This window comes from Sander lucioperca, chromosome 23 (genome assembly GCF_008315115.2).
Source record: "Sander lucioperca isolate FBNREF2018 chromosome 23, SLUC_FBN_1.2, whole genome shotgun sequence".
Taxonomy (NCBI): Eukaryota; Metazoa; Chordata; class Actinopteri; order Perciformes; family Percidae; genus Sander; species Sander lucioperca.
In genome coordinates this window covers 4,953,145-4,966,823 of record NC_050195.1, presented here as the reverse complement: position 1 = coordinate 4,966,823, position 13,679 = coordinate 4,953,145, and the positions used below count along the sequence as shown (strand labels likewise).

Sequence of the window (13,679 nt, the reverse complement as noted above, 5' to 3'; positions counted from 1 at the left end):
AGAAACCGCTGCTGACGGACGCAGAGCTCTCCATCCACGGGGCTCCGACTGCTGTCTGTCTGCATGGTGGGCTGCGCTGCCGTCTAGCAGTATTACATTGAGAAATTCATATCCTGTAAAAATAAAAGCGTCTCGTATGTCGCGTTAAATACTTTTCCCCGTGTTTTGGTACAGCTTAACACCTGATGCAAGCCATGTGGGAGTAGCCTACGCATGAAACTCAAAGTTATGAGTGCTTTAGCGGCATAGACCTGATTCCCCGAATAAGCTGCTCGCTCCACCTCTCTGCTGAGCCCCGTTCACGTAACAGCATCAGTTAAACTGTATTTCACACTATGATGGTTACATTTACAATGAATCCACGGTTCACATGTCTGCTGAACTGTAGGGACGGTCCGTTACACTACTGTAGGCCTACAGGCTATTCAACATCACTGACTATTTATTTATTAATATTTCAAAATAGAAAACATTACACTTGTTATGTTGTTATTGTTATTTTATGTGTCAGAGACACAAAACAATCCCCATTAGGGTAATTGGGTAAGTTGCAAACATTAGAATTTTGTTCATGTTCAACAAGTTAACAACATATACAGGAACAATTAGGTTATTTGTTTTGTCTTGCAAGCAGAAGGTCACAAAGAGGTGAACAGCATCTGGCTGTTAAACAGAATTACAACTTGTGGTAGCTTTAGTTTTGTCAAAGAGTACATTGTGTGCTGTGACTGCCCCGGCACCCTTATAGCCTTGAGGATGGGACTGGGGGCAGATTGTTTGTTCAAGCTATTTAAGTTGCCAAAAATATTTGCAGTACAATTAATATAAGAAGTCTGCATCTCTTTCCACGTGTGCACCCCCCACCTCGGGTTAGCTACCACTGCAAATAGAATCTAATTCTGTGGGAAACACTGACCCCTTAGCCTGACGTTGTCAGACTCAGATTCTAGTCAGAATATGAGTCTGATTCTGCTCCACTGGGCTGTGATTATGGGGCACGGTTCAACAGAACCAGGAAAGAAAATGCCTCTGCACTCAATTGGATAGACCTACAACCAATCAGAGCAACGGATAGACCTACAACCAATCAGAGCAAAGGAACTCAACTGTCAACAGAACTCAACACACAAGACAAGACAGTGTATCGTCTCCATAGCAACCACTCTTTGTACTTCCGTTCTAATTTCCGACTTTTAGACTTGTTTGTAGCTGGATACATCATTTTTTTCGTGTCTATATTAATGTGGATAACGTTAGTGATAGTGAGATGCTTGCTACAGTTACATTTCTAGTGATGACACGTTTTATTTCTCTGATTCACAGCTTTGTTCTAAAGCCGCTGGGCGCTCTCTCTCTTCAGTCATTCTTTATCTCGCACGACCATATAATGTTACAGTCCAGACTAGAGCCCTGCGCGGGACTGTTTTCTTCATCCCGCTCCCGCCCACTCCCGGCAAATTTCTGACCATTACCGCCCGCACCCGCAATGTGTGTGTTACACTCCCGCCCGCTCCCGCAACGTGTACGTCCACTCCCTCCCGCACCCCCAAAACTCTGAGAATTTATGCCCTCACAATAATAGAGATGCATTGATGTTTTGTCTTCTCCCGTCCCGCATGAGAAAACACGTCATTTTATAGGTTAATAGGGAGATGAAGGCAAAGAAGGCAGTTGCTTGCTGCTGTTAGACGGGGAGGAAGGAGCAGAAGGAGAGGGAGAGAGGGGGAGGAAGGAGCCGAGGATGAGGGTGGACGGAGCCTTGGCTCGGAGCTCCCCCGTCCTGGGAGGCTCAGACACGCTGGTGTCTACTCATAGATGGCCTATACAGTTTATACTCAGTCAGTATATATGTATATCTATGGTTTCTGCTGGCGTGGGGGGGTTCCAGGTTACATTTCTTACTTTTTTTTAGCCGCCCGCTCCCGCCCGCAGCAAATTTAAAACCACCCGCTCCCGCGAGATTTGCGTTGGCAGGCGGGACCCAATCCCAATGCAGCCCTCTAGTCCAGACCGAACTTCCCAACCTCAAATGTTGTGGGCGGGGCTAAGTTCGGCTGGCATCCAGGCTACTGACCCCTGTAACTTTCACCTGGAATAAAATAAATGTAAAAAATGCAGTGATGACATTATCACCGCTGTGATAAATCCAGAGACTCCCTTCATCAGCTGTCAGTCAGACTTCAGTCCTGTTCAGACACTAAGTGGAGCAGCTGTGTATCGCAGCCTGCTTCCTTTCAGCTCTCATGTTAACATGTTGGAGTGAAGCACACAGACCTGCAGAGACTTTGGGCATCAAGTCTGTTGACTGCAGATTTCACTGAATTACACAGTGGAAATAAACTGCTGAGAGTCCTGAACGCATCATTACTGCAGAAACGAGAGAAAGAGATGTTCACTGCTCACTTTAATGATGATTTACTGCTGTTGGGTTCAGAGAGAACAGACAGTCTGATTGTCTGACTGTTCTCTCTCTCCTCTCACAGCTTCACTGACAAGGTTGGAGGTTTACAGAAAATACTGGATCTTTGCTTTGATACTAACTGTGTTTAGTTTGATACTACTGAAACCAGCATGGACTGAATCCAACCCTCTACTTACTCCAGAGTCTCCAGTCTACAGTCTGGACTCTCCTTCAGATCACACAGCTGCTTCACGTCTGACTCCTTCAGGTTGTTGAGACTCAAGTCCAGCTCTCTCAGATGAGAGGGGTTGGACTTCAGAGCTGAGACCAGAGAAGCACAGCTGATCTCTGACAAACCGCAGCCCCTCAATCTGAATGAAGAATAAATGAAGATAAAAATCTATTTAAAATCCAATCAGATGTGTTGTTTTAAATGTGTAGCTCAACATTACTATGTCCTAATCAATGACATTTTCCCTAAAATACGTAGAGAGATTTTGTCATTGTGGATCATCATCATGTCAGCCAATAAAGGAATAACACTATATTCATCCTCTAAACAGCAGTGTGTTCTGAAAAATCATTATCATTGATCAGACAGTTGTGAAAACACTGAAATTAACAGAAACTAATAAATATTTCTACTTCAGCAGGTAAACACAAGCAATTTAAAACCATATGTGACCATTTACCAACAATTATAAACATTAATTTACTTTAACAACTAACTGGACATTTTCTACAGTTTCAGTTTCTCTTGTGACTGCAGACTAAATTTACTACAAGAAACTAAAATATGAACAAAGACAACATTTATAACTTTATGGATGTCGTGTTTGTACATGAATTCAAATTCAATTGTTAAACATATTAGATCTATAATAGTTACAGAAAGTCAGTGAACTGACCCCAGAGTCTCCAGTCTACAGTTTGGACTTTCCAGAAAACCAGACAGCAGCTTCACTCCTGAATCCTTCAGTTCGTTGGTACTCAGGTCCAGCTCCATCAGATGGGAGGGGTTGGACTTCAGAGCTGAGGCCAGAGCAGCACAGCTGATCTCTGACAAACTGCAGCCCCACAATCTGAATAAAGAATAAATGATGTAACTTTAGAAGACAATGTTCCGGCTTGAAATCATTCAATGTTTAATAATCTTTTCAGAGCTGAAGGTTTAGAAAAAAGAAACACCTGAACACAACAGGATCAGGATAAAAACTGTAAAATACAAGTGAAAAAGAGCTCTAATTAATGTTAATGACAACATGCTCCTACTTCAATAAAGACTTGAGTGAATTATTTAGTGTTATTCAGTTATATTGAGGTTTTAAATCTGTAGCTCAACATTACTCTGCTGCATTGACATGAATTAGACGTGTTTACTGAATGCAATACATTTACAATAATTACACATAATAAGCTGTAATTTTGACAGGTTAAACAGGAACATCGTATTAAACTTTATTATAAATCAACATGTTTCATTGTCTTGTGAATGAAGTGTAGCTTATCTTCACTAACATCCTAATGTTTCAGGTAGAGATGAGTCTTCTGAACACATCTGATCTTTAATTTGTTCACTTGCTGTACAGCTCTAGAAAACATGAGTATCCTCACATGGACACTAATCATAGAAACAAATCCAGGGCATGAAGTTAACTTTTTTGACCACCAGCCACTTTTTACCAGCCACTTTTTTTGTGTCATAAAGGTGAAAAACAGGAATTGCTGTGTCTCTATGATCCTATCCTGTCCTATTGATGGTAGCCTACTGGTGGACATTGCGCCGTCATCACGTGCTGTAGTATGGGGGCCTGCCTTGATAATCCTGCATAGGGGCCCGGTGTTGGCTCGTTACGCCACTGCATATAAGAGAAAATCAGGAGTAGCGTACGTGCACCACAACAACAAAACACTGGTGAATGCGCACCATAACACAAGAATTCTTTTTGTATAGTTCTTAAAAATAAAAAAAATAAATAAAAAGGAAACTTGTTTTGGGGAGAATAATACTTATTACTATTAATTCATTATTCTGGGCTGAGATTTCCTAGGAACCTTACCAAAAAGGCTCAGGATGCTGCAAATGTTGGTAAAATATGAAAAAGGCTGGTGGATTTAAGACACAAAATAAGAATGTATTGAATGAATCAAATATGAACATATCTGTCATTGTCAGTGGCTTATTAATCTTTACATCGTTAGTTAATTTTCAATCCTGGCCTGGGACACACAATACGGTTTGATAAAGTACTTGTTGGACTTTAACTTATCATTACACTTAGAATAACGAGAGTAGCTGTCCTCAATTTGGATCATCCTGTAGGTCTCATCTGCATTTTTTCCTGCCTTCCACCGTTTGGGTTTGTGTGTGATTGTGTGTGATTGTGTGTGTGTCTGTGCGTGTGTTTGCGTGTGTTTGCGTGTGATTGTGTGTGTGTGTGTGTGTGTGTGTGTTTGTGTGTGATTGTGTGTGCGCGTCAGTCGCGGGGAACACGGAGCAGCCCTGCCCGCTGCAGAGAGCCGACAGCATTGAAACCGCAGCAGGTTCAGTGACAGCGTACATTGATGTTAAAATGTATACATGTTGGCAGGACGGTCTGAAATGTTTTGCACGGTCTTTCGCTGTACGTTTTGTTGGTAAATGTGAGATGTTCGAGTCACACACACGTCTCGTCTTCATATCAGAAACTAGGAAATTAACTTTACCCGTTCTCACTCCCGCTTGGTCAGTGGCTGCACATGGGACTGCTGGGATTGTGTGAGTAATGAAAATGCAATAGGGGGCCCCGGCTGTCAATCAATGTCTTCCAGTGATGCGGGCCCCTGATTGGACAAGGCCCGTAAGCTACGGCGTACCCTGCTTACCGATAGTTAGGTGTCTGAATCACTCAATTCTCATTGGCTACCCGCCAACGTGGCAGGTAGATTGACAGTTTCACCTGCCAATCACAAAAGTTACCTGCATTTGGCGGGTGGGCGGGTGGGCGGGTGCCAATTTCATGCCCTGAACAAATCATTTCAAATCTGACTTTCCCAACATTCATAGTCAAGTCCATTTTATTTATACAGCCCAATATCACAGATGACAGATTTTGCTCAAGAGGCTTTCCAACCTGTACAGCATCCGACTCCCTCTGTCCTCAGTAAAGGTCCTAAAAGACGTCATCATACCTGTCATCATTCATAAGGCCATGCTAACTAAGTTACAGAGATATTTAACATCCTTAGTTGAGTTCCGAGTGACCAACCATGACAGCAGATCACAGGAAATGTTGGCTTTAAAAGTTCATCAGATATCAATCTGGTGAACTAATTCAAGTCACAGACGCTACAAAGTTCTACTTGATCTATTTACAATAATGATTGACTGATTGGTTTCAATTAGTGTGTGTGTGTGTGTGTGTGTGTGTGTGTGTGTGTGTGTTTGCAGGGCTAGACAGTAATGGTTTCCCGGTTGCCCTTGGCAACCATGCAAAACACACGCACACACATGCGCGCGCATGCACACTCACTCACACACACACACACACACACACACACACACACTAACTGAAACAAATCAGTCAAACATTATTGTAAATAGAACAAGTAGAACTTTGTAGCGTCTCTGACTTGAATTAGTTCACCAGTTTGATATATGATGAACTTTTAAAGCCAACATTTCCTGTGATCTGCTGTCATGGTTGGTCACTTTGAACTTAACTAAGGATGTTAAATATCTCTGTATATCAACCAGATTGAGTCAGTTGCTCCCTTTGGCAACCACCTGTTCAATATTTGTGTTTTTTATATATAAAAACAAATCTAAACTTACAAAAATGGAAAATCTTATTTCAAAAAATGCCAGTATTCTATTAGGATGTCTCCGCAAAGTTTAAACACTACGTTGTTGCGCAACACAACATTTCAGCTGTTGTGCGACTGCTTTCCACAAGCGTGCTTACCGTGAAAAGATACAGGCAACGCAATTTTCTGTTCACGTTAATGGTGCATGCGGCTTCGGCGCCTCAAAATACCCTTTTCTCATCTGTTTTTGTCATTTAACAGCAATTTACTGGTGAAGGAAGTAATTATTTTTAAAAGTTGTTATTACATTTTTAATAATAATTTTTTAGTTTTTTTTCTGGTACAAATTGCTATAGTAATTAGGTAGATACACCCCGAGCTAACGTTAGCTCGGGGTGTATCAACACACACACAAACAACTGACATTAATTGAGGAGTCCATAAACACAAACCATTTTTGGGAAAAATGGAAAAATCTTAAAAAATCCAAACCTGTAGAATTGGCAATACAGAATGAAGACATATGGGTTGGCCATTTTGAAACACTCTATGAGCTATTACCAAGGAACCCAGACCCAAATTAAAACCAAATAATAAAAAAACTGAATGAACTAGAATTGGCTGTAAAAGACAACCAGAATCCTCTCGACTCCCCCATTAATGAACAGGAACTAAGAGACAAACTCTGGGCACTAAAACCCAAAAAAGCCAGTGGGCTCAATGGCATCATGAACGAGATGCTGAAATACACAAGCCCACAATTTCAATTGGCCATTCTGAAACTCTTTAATTTGATTCTGAGTGTAGGTTACTTCCCTGATATCTGGAATCATGGTCTCATCACACCAATATACAAATCTCGATATACATTTGTCTCAAATAATTACCGAGGCATCTGTGTGAACAGTAATCTGGGGAAGCTTCATTGTAGCATCATCAACTCCAAACTCATAATCTTCCTTACCAAACACAATGTCTTGAGTAAAAGTCAAATTGGATTTATACCAAAACACCATACTTCAGATCATATTTACACCCTACACACCCTGATAGACAAACATGTTCGCCAAAACACCGTACTTCAGATCATATTTACACCCTAAACACCCTGATAGACAAAAATGTTCACCAAAACAAAAACAAAATCTTTGCATGCTTCCTAGATTTCAAAAAGGCATTCAACGCTATTTGGCACAGTGGTCTATTCTACAAAGTTATTGAATCTGGTGTAGGGGCTAAAACATATGACATCATTAAATCAATGTACACTAACAATAAGTGCAGTATTAAAATTGGCAACAAAAGAACAACAAGCTTCTGTCAGAAGCGTGGAGTGAGACAGGGCTGCTGTTTGAGTCCCACTCTATTCAACATCTATATTAACCAACTGGCCACCATCCTAGAGACATCAGCAGCACCTGGTCTCACTCTACATGACACTGAGATCAAGTTCCTGCTCTATGCAGATGACCTGGTTCTGTTGTCCCCTACAGAACAGGGCGTACAGCAGAACCTGGACCTGCTGGAGCAAACATTCAAAAGACAAAGATAATGACTTTTCAAAAAAGATCCAGATCTCAAGGAAACACATACAGCTTCACATTAGGAACAAATAAATTAGACAACTGTACACACTACAATTATTTAGGACTGAAAATAAGTTCCACTGGAAGTTTTAACCCAGTGATAATGGAGCTGAGAGAAAGCACGCAGGGCATTCTATGCAATAAAAAGTCAATTCTACATTAAAATCCCAATTAGAATCTGGCTCAAATTATTTGAATCTGTAATAGAACCAATCCTCCTATTTCCTACCAGAATTCGACCAATTTAGACAAAAACCCAGTTGAAATCCTGCATCTAGAGTTCTGTAAAAGCATCTTACAGGTGCACAGAAAAACCACCAACAACGCCTGCAGAGCTGAATTAGGCCAACTCCCATTATTCATCAAAATTCAAAAACGTGCAATCAAATATTGGCTACATCTAAAAAACAGTGACATCCACTCCTATCAGCAGAAAGCCCTGCAATACCAAGAGCTGAGCAAAGAGAAGAGTCCCCTCACTCAGCTGGTCCTGACGCTCAGGACACTTCCTGAGAATGAGAGAGAGAGAGACAGAGTGAGGGAGAGACAGAGTGAGAGTGAGAGAGAGATATGTATGCATGTATGGTGCTCACTCTGTGTAAAGTATACACAACACTGTTGGGAATTGGTAAGGGTACAGACACATTATTGGCAATTTATCAAGGATGTTTTAATATTAATAAAGTTATGAATATGTGTATTAATAACTTTACCAAATTGAAAAACAATCAAAACGGGGCACCACCTGGAATCAGGGACCAATAACTGAACTGTGAAAACAGTCTCATAGGTGATGTTACCTTTAAAATACAGATCTTAATTAATTTGATTAATTTATCTCATATTTATAAAGTGAACAGGAAGGGTGAAATTCGAGCACTGATCTGTTCAACTAGCTGTTACTACAATATATACACAAATAATCACAAACAATAGTTCTTCAATAGTTCTTCAATCAATAAACCTAATTACTTGTTACAACTACAACAAAAGCAAGCAAACATGTGGTCTGTGTGTGTGTGTGTGTGTGTATGTGTCTGTGTCTGTGTGTGTGTGAGTGAAAGAGGGGGATGTGACGAGACCACGTGGGTAGCTAAGCCAAGTGTGATCAAAATGGTGCATGAAACACCGCGAGATGTGAGGCTCTTTGTAGTTTATTTTTAGTGCAAGGCGCAAAATGTCTACTCGAGGAGATGAACAAACCCAATCCTCTGGTTGACTCAGGACTCTGACCTAACTGAGACCAGAGGAGCTCAGCTGATCTCTGACAAACCACAACTCTCCAATCTGAATAAAGAATAAATGATGAAGATAAAAATGTATTTATAATCCAATCAGTTGATGTTTTAAATGTGTAGCTCAACATTACTACGTCCTAATCAATGATCTTTCCCCTAAAATAAGTATTGTTTAAAATTAGTTGAGGGTTCTATGTGCAGTTTTAATATTAATGCTATCATGTTTTGCTTTCTTTCTAAATACATTTAAAAAAATAAATATTACATTAAACAAAGGTACTTTTGTGACTCTGACTCTTCATAATGTAAACTGTGTAATTTAGGATAGAATTAAAGAAAATTCACAAATTTAAATACACGAATAAGACTATATAATACAATATATACTAAGTAAAGACAGAAACATGGACAGCACTTCTGCTGCTCTCATTTCAAACCACAGACTGAGGCTATCCTCATCACCACTGTCATCTTCATCACCACACAGCTGACTGACTGAGAGCTCTGCTTCATCCTCAGTCATCTTTAGAACTGATCAGATGTGCACTGAGCAAAGAGAGATGCAGGTTCTCTTCATCTGAAATGTAATCTATTACCTCCCCGCACAAACATGTCTGCAGTGCATCATTTATGATCCTGTTTACTGTCAGAACACAAAGTGACATAATTTCCTGACAGGAAGCATCAGACACATGTTGAGGTATCACCTGTTGTTGGTGACAGATCAGACTAAAGAGACTTCAGACATCTGCAGTTGGAAACATGCTTCACTCTCTGTTCTCCTTTAACGTGTGTGTGTGTGTGTGTGTGTGTGTGTGTGTGTGTTTGAGAGAGAGAGAGAGAGAAAGAGGGAAAAGGCATTGAACTCTTTTTTAATGCTGCACGATTAATCTAATCACAGTCATGATGTCACTCTGTGTGAATAACTAACCTCATAAACTGTGATTTAAGTAAACTAAAAGGTGGTCTGTGTGCGTCTCACTCAGTGTCCACTACAGTCTCCACGTTGTAACAGCCTTCACTTTACCGACAGTAGAAACAACAGAAGAAGCCACTGGGTCTTAAGAAGCTTGGTGTTTTCAGACTTTACCAAGAGGTTGTATAAAGTATATTTTGTAACTTAATCAATAGTTCTTTTATTACACCCATCCTTAATGTGGCATATAAAATGTATTATTTTAATGAGAATTTGTATTTTTCTTATTTGTTCTATTTTTCATTTGTGCTGTTGAGCAAACCAAACCAAACTTTCTCCTCTATCATTTAAAATACTGTGAAAAAATATTTAACTGTAGTAAACATGTCCCTTGTTTTTTTCTATTACTTTTCCTTCTCTCTCTTTCTTCATTCTTTATTGTCTCTACTCATTTAATTCTTCCTTTCTTCCTTTTTTATAGACTATGTTTTTATGTTTTTATATTCTATATATTTTGTTGAACTTTTTTAAGGAACCCAACATCTTGAGGGTTTTCTGGGTTTCTTTTGCAAACCATTTTTATTTACTTTTTTCATGTGCTAAATAAATCAAATAAATAAAAATATGTTTATGTAGAAAATATTGTTTTTTTATTCAATTATTTTTTTAAATATTAAGTATTTTGTATTTATATTTTATTTGTATATTCAAGTTTAGAAAGTTTTTGCAATCATATTATTGTATTAATTATAGTATTGTAAATCACAATATGACTTTTTCTACAAATTGTGCAGCCCTATTTCTTTTATTTTTAAATTATAAATGCCTTTCACATGTACAAACTAATTTTGCAGCACATTGAAGAATAAATCTTATAGTTTTCTAACAAACACTGATCCAGTTTGAGACCAGAATACATCTGGAGACAAACTGTTTAGTCTGACAAACTGAAAACAAAGAGTTGTTGTGATTTGTACTCAGACAAACACAGAAAACAAGTAAACTGATAGAAATTTCAAACTTCTGTCATGGATTTAATTTTGATAAATGTACACTGTACAAGAATAAAACAGATGAACTGACCTTAGAGTCTCCAGTCTACAGTTTGGACTCTCCAATCCAGCACACAGACGCTTCACTCCTGAATCCTCCAGGTAGTTGATACTCAGATCCAACTCTCTCAGATGGGAGGGGTTGGACTTCAGAGCTGAGACCACAGAAGCACAGCTGATCTCTGACAAACCGCAGCTCCTCAATCTGGATGAAGATCAGATGTGTTGCTGTTTTAAATGTGTAGCTCAACATTACTACGTCCTAATCAATGATCTTTCCCCTAAAATGAGTGTTGTTTAAAATTTAGTTACTTTAGTTAGTTAAACAAAGGTTAGTTAAACAAAGGTATATTTGTGACTCTGACTCTTAAAATGTAAACTGTGTAATTTAGGATAGATTTAAAGAAAATTGACAAATTGAAATACACAAATAAGACTTTATATAATAAAAAATAAACTAAGTAAAGACAGAAACATGGACAGCACTTCTGCTGCTCTCATTTCAAACCACAGACTGAGGCTATCCTCATCACCACTGTCATCTTCATCAACACACAGCTGACTGACTGAGAGCTCTGCTTCATCCTCAGTCATCTTTAGAACTGATCAGATGTGCACTGAGCAAAGAGAGATGCAGGTTCTCTTCATCTGAAATGTAATCTATTACCTCCCCGTACAAACATGTCTGCAGTGCATCATTTATGATCCTGTTTACTGTCAGAACACAAAGTGACATCATTTTCTGACAGGAAGCATCAGACACATGTTGAGGTATCACCTGTTGTTGGTGACAGATCAGACTAAAGAGACTTCAAACATCTGCATTTGGAAACATGCTTCACTCCCTGTTCTCCTTTAATGTATGTGTGTCTATGTGTGTGTGTGTGTGTGTGTGTGTGTGTGTGTGTGTGCGTGTCTCTATGTGTGTGTGTGTGTGTGTGTCTATATGTATGTGTATGTGTGTGTGTGTGTGTGTGTCTATATGTGTGTGTGCATGTCTCTATGTGTGTGTGTGTGTGTGTGTGTGTGTGTGTGTGCGTGTCTCTGTGTGTGTCTCTATGTGTGTGTGTGTGTGTGTCTATATGTGTGTGTGTTTGTGTCTCTATATGTGTGTGTGTGTGTGTGAGTGTCTATATGTATGTGTGTGTCTGTGTGTGTGTGTGTGTGTTTTTGTCTGTAGCCGTAGCGAGTAGTATGAAAGAGCAAAAATCCGCGTAGGGACGTTGGTTGGGGGGGAGGATGGGTCAAACACAGGACTTTCACCGAGGAGACCGGGGATCGTGTCCCGAGTGTCACGTTTCCTAAACCCAACCGTGGCTTTCTTCTCCTATGTAAACTGGGAACTATATTCTCAGAAGGCGAAGCACTGCTACTTCTGCTACTTGGACGGAGTGATATGCTTGCAGCACCTGAGAAGCCCATAACAGAGAGTAGCAGTGCTTCGCCTTTCTGAGAATATAGTTCCCAGTATGTATACGGTTAGAAGATGGCTGTGTCTGATGTGACCTTGATCTGTGCTAAGCTAGGCTAGTTGGAACCTATTACCTCCAGGATCTGTGCTAAGCTAGGTTAGATGGAGCCGGTTACGTCCAGGATCTGTGCTAAGCTATGCTAGGCTAGTAGTGGAGCCGTCAGACAGAGTTTCAACACGCACGGAGATGAGAAGGGTATGTATGGACTTGTCTAACTCTGCGAGTTACTGTGAATAAGCTAAAGTCCCAATAAGTCAGCGTGTTCCTTTAACTACCTCAGAGTTTTCACTAAACCTGCTTTCTGAAACGGACCTCTAGTCCCAACTTTGGTCTGGTCACAAGCTGTAAAAAACAACACTTGGGCTGCGTCTCATTTCTCCCCTTAGTTTTGGGCGTTCACGTGAGAGTAAGGACTATCACAATTCTTGTTTTGATCGAGGGGTAGGGCTAAGGGGAAGGGGTAGATACCCCTCAGTTTTAAGCAAAGACACAAGCAAACTTGAAAGCAAGGGTTACCCATAATGCACTGCGCAGCCGGCAACACTGGCAACCAGATCGACCAGAGAGACCCATAAATGTAAGTATTTTCGGCTTAAAGAATTGATTTAAAAATTACAACAGTATTGTTTTGTGCTCTACACAGTCCTGTACATATATATTTGCAACCATGTTTGTAATTGAAACATTTTTAAAAATCCAGTGTTTCCCACACAGAGACTATATTGTGACGGTTTACGCTATTTAAAACACGCAGCATTCGTTCAGCTGCATTTCCTTTCCCTGCTCCGTCTCTCTCACACACACACACACACACACACACACACACACACACACACACACACACACACACACACACACAGCCCCTCGATCACCCCCCCGTGCACACAGCATCTGTCTCCATGGAAACACTGTCTATGGAGAAGACTGCTGGCAAAATTCACAAGTTCACGAAGGGTTAGTATCTCGTGAACACCTTTACACAATCACACATTAAAAAGTGCTATAAAATTATTTTAGATTCTGAATACAATGTTGTCAGTGTGTTAATGTTGGAGTCCCGACCCGACTCTTAGCAAACCAGCGATTGCGCCCGCTTTAGAAAGTTAACTAGTCGTAAGTTTGCGGCAAAATGCAGTTGGATTGTCGAGGTCAAAACACTATATGTAGCAGCTGTGAATCAAATAAACTTATTATGAATAATGTTATGTCATTTTTTTACTCTTACACT

General features: G+C 40.0%; 1 protein-coding gene and 1 long non-coding RNA gene across 2 annotated transcripts in view; one reads left to right on the top strand and one right to left on the bottom strand.

The window, feature by feature from the left end:
• Positions 1–13,679, bottom strand: part of LOC116057839 (protein NLRC3-like) — a 556,293-nt gene that overhangs the window by 331,507 nt on the left and 211,107 nt on the right. The window lies entirely within an intron of this gene.
• LOC116061929 overlaps positions 1–13,679 on the top strand; it is a 137,686-nt gene that overhangs the window by 28,315 nt on the left and 95,692 nt on the right. The window lies entirely within an intron of this gene.